Source organism: Meleagris gallopavo, chromosome 6 (assembly GCF_000146605.3).
Source record: "Meleagris gallopavo isolate NT-WF06-2002-E0010 breed Aviagen turkey brand Nicholas breeding stock chromosome 6, Turkey_5.1, whole genome shotgun sequence".
Lineage (NCBI taxonomy): Eukaryota > Metazoa > Chordata > Aves > Galliformes > Phasianidae > Meleagris > Meleagris gallopavo.
This window is the reverse complement of record NC_015016.2, coordinates 43,711,049-43,731,057: the sequence shown is the minus strand read 5'-3', so window position 1 is coordinate 43,731,057 and position 20,009 is coordinate 43,711,049. Positions and strand designations below refer to the sequence as shown.

General features: G+C 41.6%; 1 long non-coding RNA gene across 3 annotated transcripts in view; it reads right to left on the bottom strand.

Moving 5' to 3' along the window:
* The window catches only part of LOC104911562, a 30,781-nt gene extending 10,899 nt beyond the window's left edge, over window positions 1-19,882 (bottom strand). The window contains exons 1-3 of one of the 3 annotated variants that reach the window (XR_004160179.1): window positions 19,823-19,870; window positions 19,090-19,283; window positions 371-509 (exon numbers count right to left, since the gene is read on the bottom strand). This is a non-coding gene — a long non-coding RNA (uncharacterized LOC104911562). Of the gene's footprint in view, window positions 1-370; window positions 510-19,089; window positions 19,284-19,822 lie in introns of all 3 variants that reach the window. The other 2 variants (XR_004160177.1, XR_004160178.1) reach the window with 2 other exon arrangements.
* Window positions 19,883-20,009: the final 127 nt, after the last annotated feature.

Here is a 20,009-nt window from a genome sequence, read left to right as displayed (position 1 = left end):
TGGTGCCCTCCACCACAGTCACAAGCCCCACCATACCTCAGCATCCCCAGGTGCGTTGAGGGACAAGCCAGACCCTGAGGACACAACCTGAGAGGCAGCTGTGTGCAGCCAACCTCCTGCCAGCAGGACAAGCCTCCAGGAAGCACGGGAGAGAAACAAGGCAGCACAGCTGAAGCTGAAGCACTGGGTCAAAGGGGCAGATCGGAAAACCCCTCCACTCCCCACCCCAGGGAGCATCCTTAAGGCTCATTTGTGACCCCAAAGATAAGAATTTTTCAATTCAGAGAGCTGGTGGAGGCTGTTTAGTTTTCTAACACTGACAAAACAATACATTCTATCCACATTGCCCTTTGAGAAATGGCTGACTCACCCCCACCTGCAGCTTTCCTCAGAAAACAGTAAGCCCGGGACCCAGACATGGACAATTTCAGTCTGAAGGGTTAAAATCATGAGCAGCAGATAATGGAGTCTCAATTGGCTCTTTGGCTGTGTATCGCAATCAGCTTCTCCTGTTGCATTGAAAAAGGGTACAGATTAGTTTCTGTGGGAAGGGTTAATAACATCTTTCATAACACCTCGCTGCTAAATGAGCTTTGTTTCAATGCTACCCATGCTACCAGGGCTTACTTGGATGCAATTCCATTGCTCCTGACTTACTCCAGTTCTAGGGAAAAATGAATGCACCCACGTGTGTCTGGGCCTCTTTATGATTGCAGTCTATCAGAAAATACATTGAAATGTCAGGGCCATAGCAGCTTGTCAGCTTTATTTCTCAAATGCCAGAGTGCTGCATAAACTCAAAATAGTTTATGGCTTAAACAATACTCTTTTATTCTCCAGAACTTTACTCTTCCCTAATCCCCTCAGTGGGGCACGGTACACCAGTTTGGGGCACGGTACACCAGTTTGGGGCACGGTACACCAGTTTGGGGCACGGTACACCAGTTTGGGGCACGGTACACCAGTTTGGGGCACATTGCCAGGCTGCACCTGGAGTACTGTGTCCAGTTCTGGTCCCCACATTCAAAAGAAGCAAGGACAGATTGGAGAGGGTCAAAAGTAGGGCCGTGAAGGTGATCAGAGTGCTGGAGAACCTGCCCCATAAGGATAGACTGAAGAAGTTAGGTCTTTTGATCCTGGAGAAGACACCCAGGGGCCTCCTCACAGTGTTTCAGTACTCAAAGAGTAAGTACAAAAAGCATGGAAACCCTCTCTTCACAAGGAGCCACATGGGGAAGACAAGGCAACAGGTACAGACTTCATCAGGAGGGGTTTCATATTGATATTAGAAAGAAATTTTTGACAATAACATCAGTCTCTGTAACAGTGTCCCCATCATCAGAAGACTTCAAGATGCAGTTGGACAGGGTGCTAGATAATCTCATCCAGACTACTTTTTCCCCACAAAAAGCTTGAATCTAATGATCTTTCAAGGTCTTTTCCAACCACTGCTGTTCAGTTATTCTACAGATGAAGTCCAAGGCTGCTGTGATGCAAGCACAGCAGTGAGATCAGGGAACAGAAGTTTTTGCCTGCTGTTTTTCACATCTCCCTCAGCTACTCTGACCAGCATGATAGTGGGGTGACCCTTCACCACAAAGCCTTCTAGGTAAGAGCCAGCTCATCTTTCTGCCAGCCAGTTTTAAAGGATGTGTTTAATACAAAACTGCTGTAACAACTCTGCCCTTGCTGTTGGGTACCAGCAAACCTCCAGCACAATCTTCTTTGCTTGATGTTGTACTTTTTATAGCTTCTAGTGCAGAATTTTAATTTCCATTTGAGCAGTTTGGTTTGAGATGTCTAAAGAGAAATGCTGGAGTAAAAATCCAGACTGTGGCTGGACATGGCAAAAATCAGTAATGAATATATGTTCAAAAGACTGTAGTTGGATTCTTCTTGTGTTTGTTTTTTGTTGTTTTTTTAAATTATTTTCAGACATAAAATTTTCATGTCTCTTTTACAAGAGTAGTTAAAAATAAAACTGTAATAAAAAGAAATAACTGTGTTATCCTCCTAATAATATATTGGATTTCTTCTTTAACTATATATAGATTTCTAGCACTCCAAACACCGTGCCATCTCCAAAGGTCATTTTGACTTTGTTATTTGATAAAAAAGGGAAAAGGTAGAATTCTCTACTAATGCCTTATTTCTGTGATCTTAAATTTTAACCTTTTCTGGCTATTATCTATAAATGGATGCAGGTTTCTATATAATGAGCTGGAATCTCAGTGGATTTTAAATAGTTCACCGAGTTGAATTGAGCTATGCCAATTTATGTCCACTGAAGTTCTGGCCCACCATTCATAACCCTTTCAGTAATTTCTAACTAGCTTGATACATTCTTTTGCTGTTAATCCACACTTCAACGAGCAGCATACCAGAAAAAGTTGAAACTCCATTCAACTACATATTCCCTAAAATTCTTAGCAACATGAAGTAATAACATCAATTCAGGTCATCCTCAGTTTACATTAAGGCCCAATAGCTTGATCTCTTCTGTTACTTTTAATGTGGCTACTGCCTTTAAGCAAGTACCAACATCTGACATTATCTTTGACTTTCAATCTACTCTACAAAAAGTGGCACAACCAGTTGGAAAATTTCATATGTAATTGTTAGGCTGACGCTTTTCACTGGAAAATTGCTCCAAAGTCTTTGCTTTACAGAACTTTTTATGTCACTAAAACTTCAAGTTGTTATATGCTTATCTTCCACAAAGGTATTAAAATCTATTCTTTGTCTTACTGCTTATTTACTTTTTGGCATGGGCCAAACCTCTGTAATATGCATCCATTTCAGCCTAGCCGCTTGGCACCTTAAACAGCATACAGATCAGAATAAGTTATCTCAGATTTGGATATACTTGCCAGAATTGATATATTCACTTATACTGTTAGGTCAACATTTATAATAACAATTCTTATTATACTGCATTCCTATTATTATAGGATTATGATCTAGCAGTGCCTAGAGGTCTGAGAAGATGCTGACTTACCACCCAAATAGTGAGAGACAGTTTTATACTCCTGGAGAAACCACCCACAGTGAATCTGGGTTATTTAAGCAGCTTCAGCATACCTTCTAATTTCAGCTTCTGGACTTGCACCAGACGTCATTCTGAGACACAGAGTGTGAGATGGAAGAAGATCATTTCCCAACAGTGATATTAACTAGTTCCTAAAGCAATTTTTAGTGCCTCCCAGACTAAACATCTTTAATGGCTATCCCAGGAAAATAAATGGAACATAAGCAGAAATAAGACAGGTTTCAACCAAACAAGGAAAGCGTATGAGAGTTCAAATTCATTTGAGATCCAGACAGAATGGTGCATTTAGGAACATGTTTCTGTTCCGTATTTGTAGTTGGGTAATTGAAACTAATTTTGCTGAGTTTCAGCACTCCACCATCATCTACATTTAATTTCACTCTCCAGGATGCTCACTACGGTGTTAAAAATCCATACTAACACAGACAATACAACATAGCTGAATGAGAGACCCCAGAGCTGAAGCCACAAAGAACTTTGGAGAAGAGAATGATGGAGAAGCTCTTTTAATACACCTAAGCCTCTCACTGACTTCTGCAAAAGACCCGGTTGGGCTTAACTTTTTTTTCCCCCCCCAGACTGAGTAGATGCTGCTCTGCTCTGCATATTTTTTCCCTCGTTTTTTGCAGATGTGCCTGTTGGAATCAGGCACACAGTTATAGAAGTGCAGTGTTTTAGTACATATCTTTAACACGTCGCTTAAAGACTGCAGCTACAACAAAACATGAGACTTTCTCTTCTGATACTGGAGCATAACAAGGAGAGCTAATATCGGGATTATATGGGGCTTAGAGTAGTATTAGAATTGTAAATATATGTATTATGATTATATAAGAATAGGCTAACATTAAGCAATGTGAATAGGCTAGCACATATTTTCTGCATGGAATGGATCCTCCAGCTATATCAGGGGGCATTTTCATACTCTACAATAACTGTTCCTTTTGCCTGCATACGTAGAACCCACTAGTATACGGAAAGGACTTCTCATCCCATCCTTTCCACATATGTTCAGGACCACGTGCATGACTGAAAGCATGCCCCTTTTCTCCCTGATTTTCAACCTGTTTGTCTGTTCACCCTGACTTCTGCTGACAGTTTTCCTGCCTCATTTACTGGAAAATATCCACGCTGTGAGTAGCATACTTGCAAAAATAATGGTCTGCATATGTCCTTCATAGTATGTATGAAAATGTTTTTCCACTGCTGAATGAATAGGCAGGCCAGACAACAGCATGGGAGAAAGGCAATCATCAGTGAGAGCTGATGAACTTGCTCTAAAAAGTGATTCCATGCAATAAAGGTGTTAAAGTTTTGTGCTAGTACAGAAGAGAATCTAAACAATTGATCTTTCATGAAAGGGCTTCTCATTAATAATCTCATGACAGAAATCCCCAGAGGTGTTGGGAAACTGTAACATAAACTTGGGCTTAAAATGAAAACTTTTGTCATCTTATATAAGGCCTTCCTTAATTTCAGCCTTGGCAGAAAAACAGCACTACCTTCCGCATCTGCTGTTTCTCTCTAGACTCTTAAAAAGACCTCAGACAAATCTAATACACATCTCACTTGCTTCAGGCACTCAAACCTTCTTTGGAGTCACAAAAGCATTTTGGCAATGTTATTGCTGAGCTGAAAGCAGATTGATAGATTCAGTAAGTGTGAGAAATACACACTTGTGTCTGAAAGATTTTAAAGAAAGCTAACAGATGCTAGACCTGTTCTTACAATTTAAGTATCACATAGAAAACCAGCGTAAAAACACAATTAGCAATTTTGTCCTTACAGATGTTATATCCGCACTGCTACCTATTCAGTCATTCACATGCCCAGTATGAACTCACATTTTAAGAGTCAGTCCTCAGTCTAGTCTTAATTACACCTCATTTTGCACTTGAGTTTAAAAACATATTTTGGACCATTCAGGGATCCCAGGAACTCTATGCTGAAAATTAAAGTAGCGCCCTGCTGAAGCCAATGGGATTTTTGACAAAGTCCTGAATCTCAGCCCTGGCATTCACTGTGAGCTAAACTAAAGCTGCAGTTGTTGCTCTGGCAATCTGTTACTTCAGAAAAGGAAGCTAGTGGCTAGAATGGAACAGTTAAGTGCCAAAAGCTGCGATTTGAGTTGTTTCTCAACTACCGTTCTCCCATCTAAATACCCTTCTAAGAGATACTGCATTACCAGAGTCATTAGCAAGTCATTTTATTTCCATTATATCCGCATTTCCATCCAGAAATAGAGGAGAAAGGAAATCGGATCTCTTTCTCACCTACACACACTGCATGTTAATGCGACTGTGGTATTTTTTTTTTTTAACTTAGTACTGGAGACAAAACTCCCTGGCACTTACCAATAGCATACCAAACCCACATTGATTGCACTTGTGTATAAATACAAATCTAACTCAATCTTGTATTAAACATCCCTCTTTGCTTTCAAAAAAAGATACTGGGGAAACTGCAGTTCATAACTCCAGATCAAAAAGACCCTGCCTGCATAAACTGTGTTAAGAAAAGTCTTGGCATCCCACTACGATGACCAGTGCTAGATGTGCTGGCCAAGCTCACTTGCAATGATGAGAAATGAGGGCGCCTACCCGTGACCAGCATCTGAAAGCAGAACTTGGGTAAGTTGTGCAGAAGGAATTTTCTGACCCGGGCACCATGTAGCCTGGCATCTCTGCAGTCTGCAGGGCCTACCCAGATGCAACTGAGATTTTAAATCAAGGTTCATTTTGCACATAATATTAAGCCATTTTGCTGTTTTAAATGGTATTTTCACATTGTTTCATTTTATTTATTTGTTTTGGCACTCATCTTGACTTCAACACCATTAACATTCCCTTGGCTACATCAAGTGGTTGGCACAGTTTAAACCAACCACTCCTCAGGGCAGAGGTATAAAGTGTCTTTTGCATGCATAATTCCCTGAAAGTGCTTAGTGCAGAGCATACACATAATGAAACACCACGTTCAAAACACAAACAAATCAGGGTGGAACCACTCCAAGCATCGGTCACCTCAGGCAGACTTTGCTCCTTCTTTTGATCAAACAGATTAAGACTGCCACAGCTCAAACGTGGAGGTGGCATACCTAATTGAAAACCTTCCTGAGCATCACAGGAATGCCAAACAGAGCTTTGTACATAGCAAGGTAAAAGACAAGTTCTTAATTAACTCAGTGCTTGATTGAGAGGCACCGCCACAACACCACAAAGGATCAGCCATATGAGCGCAAATGAAACACGGATCTACACGAGAACAAAAGCTAGTTAAATGAATAGCTTCATCTGATGACAGGAACAAGCTACTTGCTTCCTCTTTAGGTCTTTGTAAATCTCCCTCGTAAGTCCCAGGGTAAGCAAGTCCACAGTATCTGTGAGGTACTGCCTCTTATCTGAAGCAAATTCCACCAATGATTATAGAAAGCACCATTTATTGAGCTTGAGGCAGGTTGCATTTCAGAACTATTCTAAAATTGGATTTGGGCTTTCTGTGGAAACACGTTTTTGCTGAGAAAAATGACAGTTGGAAACATGCCAGTTCACAGGAGCAACAACGTTCTTGTCTCTAATTCCAGCGTGATCCCTGTGGGACAGAGAGCTTGGCACCCTCTGCCCACATTCTCCTCTTTCTGCTGCACCATAAAGAGACATCTTGCTAATGAAACATGTGCCTTCCGTGCATTTCTCATCTTCTGCACACATTTTATATAGCTTACATTTTCCCTTAAAATTGTTTAAGCTATGCTCAAGTAATCAAGCTGTAGTCAAATAAACACTAGTGTGTTTCTATTAGGAAAGAATAGCAATAAAGAAGTGTGAAATTTCAATCATCACAAGCAGACAGATTTAAATCTGACATTGCCAGATCTCCTTTCCTTGTAGAAATTTCAATGAGGAATATGTAGCAAACCAAAAAGTCACATAGTAAGATGCTCTAATCTACTAAATGGCTTTTGCAGTGCCAACACACAAGTGAACTGACATGAAGCAAACCAAGCCATACATTTTTTGTGTCAGCTAAAACAGTAACTGCCCTACATGTGCTGCTCATCAGCTGATTTATGGCAGATTATTTAGAAATACTGTCTTGTGGATCCCCAGCCTTATGCTGTTACAAGTTCACATCAACCATCAAGTCCTCCCCCTTGAAAAGGCCACTCAGCATTGCCTCTTACAGGTATCCTGCCTACAGATGTGGGCCTAGTTCCCAGCATTTTACTCATCTTACCGATTTGCCTTAATTTGTCTGCTTTCTGTCATCTTTTGTGGGTTGCTGACTGTCTTACTATCTGTAGAGTGCTCCTATCCACTGTATTAATAAACAGTTATATTTCAGAGTCCACCTGAACTTTTCTACTCATGCTGCCTGCACAGGCACGGAATAGCATACACATTTACTGGTGTAACCATTCAACAATGGGTTGTTTAATTGTACATTCCCAAGCAACCAGGAGCTACAAGAAAGAAGATCTGTTTGAACCAGCTAGACACCCTGGATTTGAGTCACACAAAGCCGATGCAAAACTTCTGGGACTGCATTTGCACTCAATCTGTCATTCTTTTAAAATGATTATTTTCTAAGAAGTGTTCAGCACAATACTCAGTGCTGAATTCTAATTCACTGCCAGGGCATCTGGAGTTTGACAGACAGCAATGAAGGCATACCTACATAAAGATGCTTGAGAATCAAAAAGCAGAAGACATTTTCCTTTTTTCACACTCCTAATGCAGACCTGTTATGGTCAGTGGTAGAGATAAAATAGGCCAGTCACTAATGAGGTTTGCTGCAACACAAAATGTTACTTTTGAGGTAACCAGAGCACTGGAGTTGCCATTTTTAACTTGTTATTAATGGTTATAGGGTTGATGCAAAGACCACCGTAAGCAATTGAAAGACTCCGACTGACTGATGGGATTTGGAACAGCCCTGAATGCACTCATCTACACACAGATTTCTGTTGGGAAATCAGTGTGGGTGTAAATAAGAGTACACAGACCGCTCAGAGCCACTGTGATGAGTGAGGTCCTGCAGCTAAGGAGTTATTTCCAGTTTTACTGAAGAAAAAATCTGGAAGTAAATAAAATGTTAGGCTGTTGTCATTCATCTTCTGGTTAGGGAATGTTTTTAGGCCTTTTCTTCCCCCCACCAATTTTCAGTCTTTCCCATACAATCCAAGGTTCCAAGCAAGAATTACTGAAAAACAGCATATATCATAAGATTGATGGTAAAAGCTAAGAGCTGACAAAATGCAGTCATCACAGAGGAATCCTTACGGACATCCTTTACCTTTTCCACTTCCTTGCAGCAGTAACCAATACCATAATATTCTTAACATAAGACAAGACCTCACTGCATGTGATTCCTCCTGAATAGCTAACATTTGTCTCTTTCAGGCAGCTGGTATAACAAATCTATGGAGTTCAAGATACTGCTCATTTAAATTTCTTTATTTAGCAGCTGAGCCTCATGCTTCTGCCATTTCTCCTGACGCATTTTATTTTTGAAAAGAGTCCTAATGACTCTCAGTCTGTCAGTGGCTTAGCTTAGCAAGGAACCTAAAAAGAGACCAAAGATCTGTACCTTCAGTAATTTTAGCCCCATCTTTGTAATCCCCTGCTTAAACTACTAATCTGAATTACATGGGTGCTTTCTAGAGCCCCTTTCTACTGGGCTGGGTTTGGCCAAACAAGGCATTAAACCAGTGAACGTCAAATTTTAGTGCAAAATTCAGTGCATGCTTCAAAGCACAGCTCCTTTAAAAATACTGGCATTTGCAAATCTTCCGTGACACTTCACAACATGATTTCTCCCCAAATTATTTGAATCCCAAATTTACAGCTACAGGCACAAAGATGGGAATGTTAGGGGACGATTTCTTCTGTCCTCAGTTAATTAGCATGTGGAAAGACTGTCATCCCTGGAGCATGGATGGTTGATGTCTGGGAGGCAATCAGATTTTCTAAACAAGTCCGGCTGCAGATGGGCCAGATTGATTTTTCTTTGACTTCAAATGGAAAAAATAAAATAAAATCATGAGTCATGGAGCTGCTCTTTTTACAGATGGCCCAAATGTGAAAGTGCACAGCATTCCCCCTGAAGTTAATACAGAACATCCAGCTCATTCTGGGATGGCAACCTCTTAACTTGTCAGAGCTGCATTTATACTGTATTCATCCATCAATGACAGGTATTCATCCATTGATTCTGTGAAAATATTACCAGGTGACAACAGACCTGAGCAAGTAATAACAAGGTTGCCCAAGGAAGGAACCCAAGACCACTCCTGCCTCACAATTAGAAATTCCCATACTACAGCACAAAACAAAAGATATAATAACATGGCACATCTGTCTTTACCAAAATAAATAACTGAAAGGGAGGGGAAGAACCCCTGAAAAATAGCTATTGGTAAGGGATCTGTTGTTCAAAAATCTTTTTGTAGTCCCAGACTTCTACAGGTTACAGAGAATGATTTTGACTCGTCTGTGATGCAATTAAGGTTCCTGCTGTGATGGTTCATCTCCATACTACTGCCATCCCACTGGCCCTAGCACCTGATCAGTTTACAGATGGGAAACTGTTGATGCTCAGAGAATCCTGCTGCATGACACAAGCCTCACCTCGCCTGGAGGTGAACACCACCAGTGCACAACCAACACGTATCCCACGGAATATACATCTGCATTCTGTGTTCCACATGCAGGGTGCTGGGAGTGAGCCCAAGTAAACATACTTGAAAAAGATGCTTGGATAATTGCATGCACAGACAACAAGTCCAGCCTTGGAAACTGCAAATCCCAAACACAGCTGTTCTCAGGCACTCTGGTAGATTCAAGGGTACAAGCTTTTCCAGACAATGGTGAAGCTGCAGGATATAAGTCATGTTGATAGGGCCCAAAGCTAGGCCTGGAGCCTGCATTTGCAACAGGTCACCTCCTCACTGTGCCTGGAGCAGTGTATGGGCCAGATCACCACTCTGGTAGCAAGGCTGGGCCCAAAGAGAGTCTCAGTTCCTGGTCATCTCCATCACAGCATCTCCCTCAGCCCACCAGAGTTCCCTCCTGGGCAAGCACTGTGGCAGGAGGTGAGCAGAGACTTGCAGAGCTGTGGGTGTCCTGGGCAAGGGTCAAATGCCCTCTTACCAATCCACATGTCTGGCATAGAAGATGCTGTCTCATTTGTTTTCACTCCCTTGGCTCTGCCTTCCCACAAGGAGTACAGAGAGCCAAACTGATTAATTCATTACAACAGTAACAGACCGCAGCTGGATGTCATAGTCATATGCTGTTTATGGGGATGCTCAGTTGGATCTCAGTCGGATCTCAGTCTACAAGCCAGATCTGACACATGGATATTGGTAAAATCAAAACAGGTAATGGAGCATCGTCTTCTGGTTACCTACAGCACTGCCCTTTTACTCACAGACACTGTCTAGTAAGATGGGAGCAGACGAGACAGGAGATCTGCTCCTACCCTGCCTCTCATTTGCCTGCGACTCCACACAAGTCATTATGCTCAAATGCACTTAGTTCCTCCTTTTTTTTTTTTTTTATTTCCCATTGCAGACAAAAATCCCACTGTGAAGGATGTAGATGTACTATAAAAGTTTTAACAGTACTCAAGTCCTACACCAAAGACTTAAGAGTTGAGTAACAAAAATCCCCAAGAAATCTGTAACAGTCCACCCAGGATTCTGAACTTTACCACAAAAGACATGCAGCAGATCATGCGCATAATTCAATCATTTCTTTCACTTAGTTATGAGATATCAAAGAAAGAGCCTCTAACAGCATGCCACAGGCTCTCTTCTTGTTTACACCAGCTCTACCATTCAGAGAGTTAAGCAAAGCCATTTCTGATTTACATCGTTTAAGTGAAAAAGGATCAAACCTTATGCCTCTAGAAGCAATCCAGCTAAGCTACTGGATAATCTCCTGAAATTTCTATGGCAACAAGAAAGAAATTGTTTGGCCTACTGCGTGTATTTTCACTGTCTGTACGAGAGTGTTATGTCAAAGAGAGAATATTTAACACATAATCAATTATATTTCACCTTTGATCCAGTCAGTTGTTTAGAAACATTATCTTGGCATTACTGAATGATTCTTCTCATGGGCTGACAACATGTCTGTTTATTTTCTGTAAGGAATGATTAAGTTAGACACAACTATTCTTCCTGTGAATGAATGTTGAAAAATGGATTTTGTATTGATTGGTCCATTTAGAAGTGCTCCTGGACCTCTGTGCCTCTGCTCTTAGCCTTGGAGAGCACCCCTCTCATGCCTGACCTAGCAAAATCTTCCTGTCACCACTGCAGTTCGCTTGGGCCCCCAGGTGAGTGCTTAAGGAAGGAGCACAAGGAGGGGTCACAGAGGCTTCCACAAACTTTAACAGCTTCCACATGGGAAGAAATTCACTCACCACATTACCTGTGCAGGGACTCCAGTCCTGCCTTTCCTCTCCTTAGCCTCTCTTCAAAGTCAGGGACTGACTGCAGATACACAGTAGATGCACCATTTGTCCAGGTGCCATTTCTTGGTACACCCTGAGAAAGGAGCAAACTGAGTCTTCCAAATGGAATGCTACTGATTGTTCCTTTGGAGCAAAACCTCACACTGAATTCTGTGGGATTTGTATCACGCTTGCAATATTGATTATGGTTCTGATTGAATTTGAGGGCTGAGTGACACCAACTGGAGCTGTTTAGTGCATCAAAATCCAGTCCAAACCTATGCATATACCAAAATTGAATGTAATATACACAACTGCACCCTCCTACTAGATAAACAACAAACTTCACACCACACAGAACTGAAATCCTGGCTGTGTACACAGGAAAAAAAAGTAACGTTCAGATCTTTTCAAAGCTCACTGAATGGGACAATTCAAGCTCAAGTCCAGAATCCTGATGATGTGATGACATACTGTTATTCTCTTTCTACAAAGGGAAAATATCTTAAAAATAAATGACCACTTAAGCACGTGTTAATTCAGAACTCCTGCATTTGGCAATATTGACTTTCAAAATATCATACATGTAAAAGCAGAGCTAGTAGATTACACATTGGTACTTTACATGCGTGTAGGCACAGCGTGGGTTGTAGAAAATGGGAGACTCACCATTTTATGGCACATCACTTGCACCCTGTTTTGCTGGATAGCAGCACCTGGATAGTGCAGTATCAAAGTAATGGTAAGGCACAGTCTAGAATTCATTAGAAGTCAGACCCAGGAGTATGTGCAACAAGCTACTCATTTTATTGCCATGCAATCAACATTGACAGAAAATGCTCTAATCCCCATAGAATAGTATTGCAATGTAATACAATCAAGTACATGGCACTACTAGGATCTATCCTTCCCTATATGGTTTTAGGCATCCTAATTACATGATGCAAGTTACCTCTGTGCAAACTTGCAGTGCTTTACAAAAGATTTTCAATAAATACTAATAATGCTGCTGAGAATATTGATAGCCTGCTGTCAAAACAGAGCAAACACCACCTACCCCTAGATTTTGTCCTAATAACGATGCAGCACCATATAGTTTCCCAATTATATATTACTGCCTGCTGAATGAGCTCTGTTTGTGTTAGCTGATAATGTCCACTGGTTTAAATCAGAGAATCTACTGCTATGAAATGACACCTGTGCTACAGCTGTAGCAATTCACCCCTTTTCAGGCTGAGGATATCTCCAAATTATAAATCTCCTGTCCACCAGCAATGCCCTGGAGTTTGGAAGGAGCTGCAAGATGATTAAAGTGAATAAATAAAGTGAACAAGCCAACAGACATTTCACACTAAATAATACTCAGACAGCTGGGTCTGATGAACTGAGCTGAATGGGTGCCTTAGAATCAGAAATTCCCATGGTTTAATTGCAGTCTCCTTGGACAATTTCCTTTACCTCCCTCAGCCCCACTTTTCAATTCTTTATTTACTTACCCTAGTTAGGTTGTTGTTTTTGGTGTTTTTTTTTTAAACCAAAGAACATATACATAAATATTTTGAAGGTATAACAGTGCCTTTTCTCTCTTGGAAGTTTTGTGAAGATTTCCACGTATATATAATATTTGCATGTATACTCATATGCAACCTCCTTCATCAGCATCTTCCCTCACCATACATCTGCACTGCACTAAAATCCACCTGCAGCAGAGACCTCAGGTTACAATTAAGCTCAGCCATCACCTGTTCGAGTTGGTAAGCACTGGTGAGAATGCAGTTGTTTTTTGAGAAAGCAATACATGTCCCAAGTGCCAGCACCTATATAAACATGAAAGCTGGTGCTGGCTGGCAAGGGATGAGGCAGCTTGACATTATCAGGAGCTTTCCTAACTCATAAGATGAAAACAGGAGAAAGTGAAGCTCAGCTCCAAAATCCACAACTAACCTACTGCTTAGGAGTGATGAGGGAATGCAGGCTGCTATTGACCAGTCCTCCTTTCATTACCTACTGTACACAGATGATTGGATCTGAACAGGCTCTAATGCAGGCACTTTGTTGACAGCCCTCATGAAGAGAACTTGCTCTCCAGGAAGCTGTAACAAACTAAATTTGGACAAGCTGAGATCTGGTGCCCACAGGTAGCTACACAAATATGTTTCACCCGGTACCAAGGTTTACTTGATTCCCTCCGGGCAGATTTCAGGTCCAGATTTTCAACGTCACAGCCTAAAACAGAGCTTGGCCTTACTTCAGCCCCTATTTGAGCAATTTGAAGAGCATCAAGTACTCAGTATCTCCAACTGATTCCATGAACGATAGAAGAAACATGGGTGTTCAGTAGCTCTGAAAGAATTGTGGTATTTATTGTGAATTAGACAGAATGTAAGTTTAGATAACCAGTTAGCAAATGTTCATCATGACTTTGCAATGTCACAAAAGCAAGCATGTTTAAAGCTCTTCAATTTCAGCTGTTCAGTGCAACTCCATATGATACCCAACAGCACGACCTTTAAATGCAAAGCAGAATACATTTCCTCATCCATAAAACAAGAGAAAGCTCTTTGAAGAATTTCACTACCCTGCTGCACCTTGCTGCCTTTCTAAGCAGCTGAGCATCACAAGTACTCACATATCATGGGGCACTAACAGATAACTGTCAGGTTTTGGAAAGGCTTCTCCTTTTATATTAGTTAGTATAAGAAACGTACAGATTTATTCAAATATGTGAGGAGTGAAAGAGATCTCATCCCATCACTTTCTTTGTTTCTTAGCAGCTAAACAAATCCCATGCAACTGAATTCAGCACAGCCTGCACTGCTTGCACATGTCTGTCTCCACTGACAGTGTTTCAGCTGCTTCACCCATGCAGTTGCTCGGAATTTACTTGCATTTCAGATTGCTTTTGGACAAATAAGACCCTGAAGCAAGAAGAGATTCGCTGGTACATCACTCCTCACTGACAGTTTGATACAACAAAAGATTGAGAGCGCTGAGCCTGCAAAGCACTAGACATAAAAATGTATTTTACTCTGAACATCACAAGAGCAAGCCCCATGCACAGACCCTTCCTGTGTGGGGTGACAGTAGCTCCTACGTGCTTTGAAGAGAGCATTTTCCACTGGAACCAATGCAGGTCCCACTTCCTGCACAGGCACCAGTAGTGTGAGGCTAACCTATGAACAGTACAAGCAGCAGCATCCCCCTGAGGGGTAAGAGCTTCACATCAGTACTTGCCTTAATATTTATCTCTCAGTCTACAGGTGAAGAAACTGGACCCAGGAGCATGATCACACAAGAACTTCTGCTCACAGTAAAGAGCTTCTCCCTACCTGAGTATCACCAAGCCAGCCCTACAGTGCTTGCACAAACTCAAAGAGGTTGTATGTTTTCTTTCCCATCTGTGGGGAAGACAATTATAGCACCTGGCACTCATGCAAAAGCTACATTATCTTCGGCAGCATAGCCCTGTTTTAAGTGCTTTGACTACTTTTTTTTTTTTTATGATGTACCTTTTGATATAACCATCAAATAACACACCTTGTTTCCTTTGCATTTAGATATATTTTCCCTTGGTTGGTAGCATCTCATGGTCCTCCAATCAGGGCCACAACACCAAGTAATCTTTCTAAAAAGAAAGGAGCTCGGAATCTTTGTATTGATTAAATCTAGTGCATTAATTCACCTTATATCCTGCACATTGGTTGGCTTTCTGGACTCATTTCTCAACCCTGTTGTCCTAAGATCACGCCCTAAAGCTTTAATTTGTCTGACAGAAATGAAAGCAAAAGGGCTGGTTTCTAGTCCCGATTTTGTAATCTGTATAAAGCAAATTCTTATAAGCCAATGCTAATATACATCCATACATTTGCTTGGGTCAAACTTTCATTATCAGTACAGCTGCTTCTTCACATCACAAAGAAAACCATTGGCGACTACCCGAATGATAAAACATTCATTTGTCCTATCATTAATTTAGTGGTCCTTCTGAGCAATGTAATTACCCAACATCAAACACTGTTTTGCTTTCTTTGAGAACTGCGTGGGGAAAGAAGTCACCGAAAACAAAGTAAAGCAGTGATTTAAGGCACTAAACACAAACAAAATAACATCATCTACTTTTTGAATGATCAATTATTTCTTAGTTCTTTTAGTGTACTTGGAAAGCACAAAATACCCCTGACCTGGCCTTTGCCTCTGCCTGGTCCAGCAGACCACTGAAACATAGCATGCTTTGACAGCTCCCTGTAAAGCGCAGCCTTTAACCTTTAAAGTGTTCTGTCTTATGTCTATTCTTGACCTCACACAGTAACCAGAACTAAGTCAATCTTTTTTCCCTTCAAAAATATTGCATAGAATTAAATAGATCTGTTATTGTCCATCCACTCGGAAAAAAAATAATCAGTGATTAATTCCTCAGGCAGTTGTTCATTTGTAGCTTCTGTAATAATTTAGGAGAGCTTGAGTACAAAAGCCACAAATGGGAACAATTTAACTGAGTAACAGATGAGACACAATAAAGTTAGAGATGTTACTTTGCTCATTCTTAACAAAAAACAACCTCATGAAGAATTGAAAATGCATACAAACTGTTCAAAGTCTACAAGTTCTACATTTCTCCTCATTATTTTCAAAACGGAAGGAATAAAATGTTCATTTCTGTTCATATTGCTTAGCCAAAACTATGCTCATAGCAAGTAAATGTCAATCCCAGAAGCTGTAAAAAGTGCCAAAAGGCCACACAGATTAAAACTACAAAACGAGTTATCTGAATTTCTCAAAGCTCTAGCTTTCATTTAAAAAAATAAGAAATTAAAAAAGCCCACTATACTCTCTCAGAACGTTTGTTTTTATTTTCTTCCATCCCTTGTATTCCAATGGTTTGGAACACGTTATAGTTATTCAAAAGTTTTCAGTCTTTGGGGAAAGAAATCAACATTTTAAAACTCTCTTGCTTCTTTTATTGCACAAACCATTTTTCTCTCTCCAAACCATTTAAATTATCATATTTAAGACGGGGTGGAGAACATTACCTTGCTTCTGAGCCAATGGAAGGATGACCTGACAGTAATTGCAACAGAAGCCATGGATTTTGCTACTTCTGCTGCTAACCATTGCTCTAGCACCTGATCCTGGTGCTAACACTGATGCCAGTGCCGTGGTAGTGAATGATGGTGCTGCTGCAACTCACAAATGCCAGTCTGTTGCTCAAAGCTGTGCCTTTCTACGAAAGCCACACTGACTGTGAGCCCCGACTGCTTCATCACCCACCCTCCTTTCTGCCCAGCACACTCATCGATAGTCAAGCTCTCCTGCCTGAAGCAATCAGACAAAAAAAAATCAAGGGAAAAAGCACAGCAAGGCAAACCTTTGAGGAGCAGAATGGGCTGCACCAGAGCCCAGCTTATTGTTTGATTTCCATTTGTGTCTCTGAAGAAGAGAAAGGCACTGCATTCTCAGCCACCAGGTGCAGTCCTTTGAAAGGCACCTTTTGCCCCACAAAGAGAAACGCAAAGGAGAAAATAGTTCAGGAAAAGCTGTTGTGTCTCCTCGGGGAAATGGAAGAGGGATACTTTTCAAATCAGAAATGCTTTTATAATTAATTTAGGAAGGTTTTTTTTTCTTCTCCCCTTCCTCTTCTCCCCAGCAGTAGTTAGTTGCTATTTTCACCACCTCCTAATTACTTAGTACTGGTTTGTGGGCGGATTCTGCTTCACACAGCATCCCACACAGGTTGTCATTTTGTCAAGAATTCCTTCATTAACAAGCTGTCAATACCCTGCCAACAGCCACCATTTGGTTTGTTAAGGGAACAGGGGCTCTGGAGTGAAGAGTTGGCTCTGTACTCTTTCCTCTTTCTTGCCTTATTTATTTATTTCTTAAAAAAAAAAAAGGAAGAGGCAGATGTCTGCCAGTCTGTTCCTTTGTGACACATTGCAGCTTTTTCCTTCTTTTTTCTTTCTTTCTTTCAACTTGCTGAAAGAGCAAGGCAGGAGAGGAAGGAGAAGACAATGCATGCAAACTGTGCTTTGGAGCTCAAACCCCCCCCCTCTTCCCCACACACTGCATCGCCCTCCCCACACCACCTGCCAGCCCATGCCCTCCAACATGGCCAGCATCAGCCTGTGCAGCCAGGGAGAGCTCCGGAGCCACGGCTCCATCTGCAACCTTTAAAGCAATCATCTTAATGAAATAGGAAGAGAGCCCGTCACTGAGGTACTTCCAGAGGAGTTTGTCCTTTCCCACTAATTAACTGGATTACCGCAGATGCTGACAGGCTTTGCCAGGTCCTCCCATTGCTACTCTGTTGAGATGCTGATGATTAACGACAGCTTTGTGCCTCTCCCCTCTAGAAAGCCATACATATTTGCACTGTCATCTTTTTTTTTTCCTCTCCCCTCCTGTTAGCTCCCAAGATCAAATCCCAGCTTGGTTTCACTGATTAGATTTTGATAGTGCTGTGCCTACCAGGTAGGGTATCAAGGTTAGCACAGATGCTGAGAGGACTGGGGCATCTGTCCATCATCAGGGGCATTTGGGAGGACCTGCTGCTTCAGCTGGGCCTCAGCTGTGTCAGGAAGGAATTCAGCTGTGTTGGCATGGTGACTGCGAGGGAGAAGGCAGACAGGGAGCATAGAGGGACAGAAACCCACACTGCATCCAGATAGAACAAAAATACAAGATGGTTCACACTGATGGGATTGAAGCAAGTGGTACCTTGACTTACTTTTAGTCCTTGTGCACCAGTGAGGCAAACATTCATGTCTGGGGAGGCTCAGAGGAACCCAGGGGGTTCCAAGAAACAGTTGTGTTCCTCTTTTTGTTTCTCTCTGATTGCTATCACTTAAATGTCAGGCAGACCCTCCTTTCAGCTGGAAAATCAAGTATGTAAGGGCCAGACCCAAACATGCAGCTTCGATAATCCCTTGTCAACATTTTTATGTGAATATAGTCACACACAAAGATTTACTGGTGAAGGCAGCTACAAGATTGGGTTAATAGTAAAAATTGGGTGCTGATCTTAATTTTAAAGAACAAAGGTACTTATGCTCCTGTAATTCTCAAATATAGAGAAAGAAGATATTTGCTATGTAATTACAAGCAGACATTGCTACCTAATTTTTGTCCTAGCTCACAGGCATTTTTGCACAAGAGAGGCTGCCTGAGTGATGAAGGAAGCAGCAAAGACCATGTGAGATTACAGCATGAAAAGCAGGTTGCAGCTATGTCAGATGCAGCTCTGAAGTTGCTTTAAAACATTCAAGTGCAATTTAAACACTTCTGTCTGGATGGAAGAATCTCTCCCATTATCAGCTGCAAATATATCCCAAAGCTAATTGCCATGAAGCCTACACAAGTGAAGTCAGGGGATAAGCAGCAATTAGAAAAAATGGGCCAGATGAAGTGTGTGCCAGCCATTCTCTCTGAATATACGTTCTCTTATCCTTTCATCCCATCTTCTTGTCTTTTTTTTATTTTAAGCTTTTGCTGTTAGCTCATAAAACACCAGAAGTAAAACAGTAGGATAAGAGGAACCAGAGAGAAGTTTTAGTAGCTGAAGTATACATGTAAAGTACAGGTACCTTCACCTCTGCCCTCTCCATCCTCTTTTGCGTCCTTTCAGCTGCCACCACCACCTGCTTGCCCCCAAGCCAGGCATTTCAGATTCCACAACACCAGCCAAGGGCATCCACATGAGGGTTGCTGAGAGGTTCCTCTAGGCAGGTGTTGCAGGTCCTAGCTCTGCAAACCTGCCAAGAGTATTCACAGTGTGTTCCTGCAGATTAAAACCCAGTTTATACATTTTCCCTGGGAGCTGTTTTTGTCCCACATCAGAATAATTAAGCATAGCACCTGTCACAACCTGGTCTAAAGGGCTCTCCTCCTTGTCCCTCACATTAGTCCTTCCAAAAGTTGGTTAGTAGTTCTGAAAGCAAAAGTTCATGTAACACATCCATAGCCAGAGAAGCCAAAGGGAAATTGAGAGGCTTTGCACTCCCAGCATGCAAAGGTTTGTCTGTTAATAGACATTTACCTGTCTCCGCTCTTCAAGAAGAGCATGTAAGAATGCATTTATTTAGGTAACATTTAGAACAGAACCAAGCAATGCATTTACAATTCCCCAAGTGGCATGCTGTTAGAAGAACATCTCCAGAAGACTTGTTTACACACTAGCAGGAGAGCTAAAGCAATAGGAATCAGAATGTGACCCAGAAACCAGCCTCTAGCATGACCTCTTGTTACAGTTGATGTTACAGCTGCAAAAATTACCATAGCAGAAAAGGAAAAAGAAACAAACAGGGAACGAATGCTCACCTGTACCCAAGGATCTAGGTTTGCAGGAAAGACTCCACAGAAGAGGAATCTCCAGCAAGAGACCCTTCCCCAGTGGCAGTCAGCCCTTAAATGGGGTCTAGGAGAGGTGCAGCCAGGCTCCACCCCTTCGGTCCCACAACTGAATCGCCTTCACCTGTGCTCCCATGGCTGACTCAGTGCTTGCTCA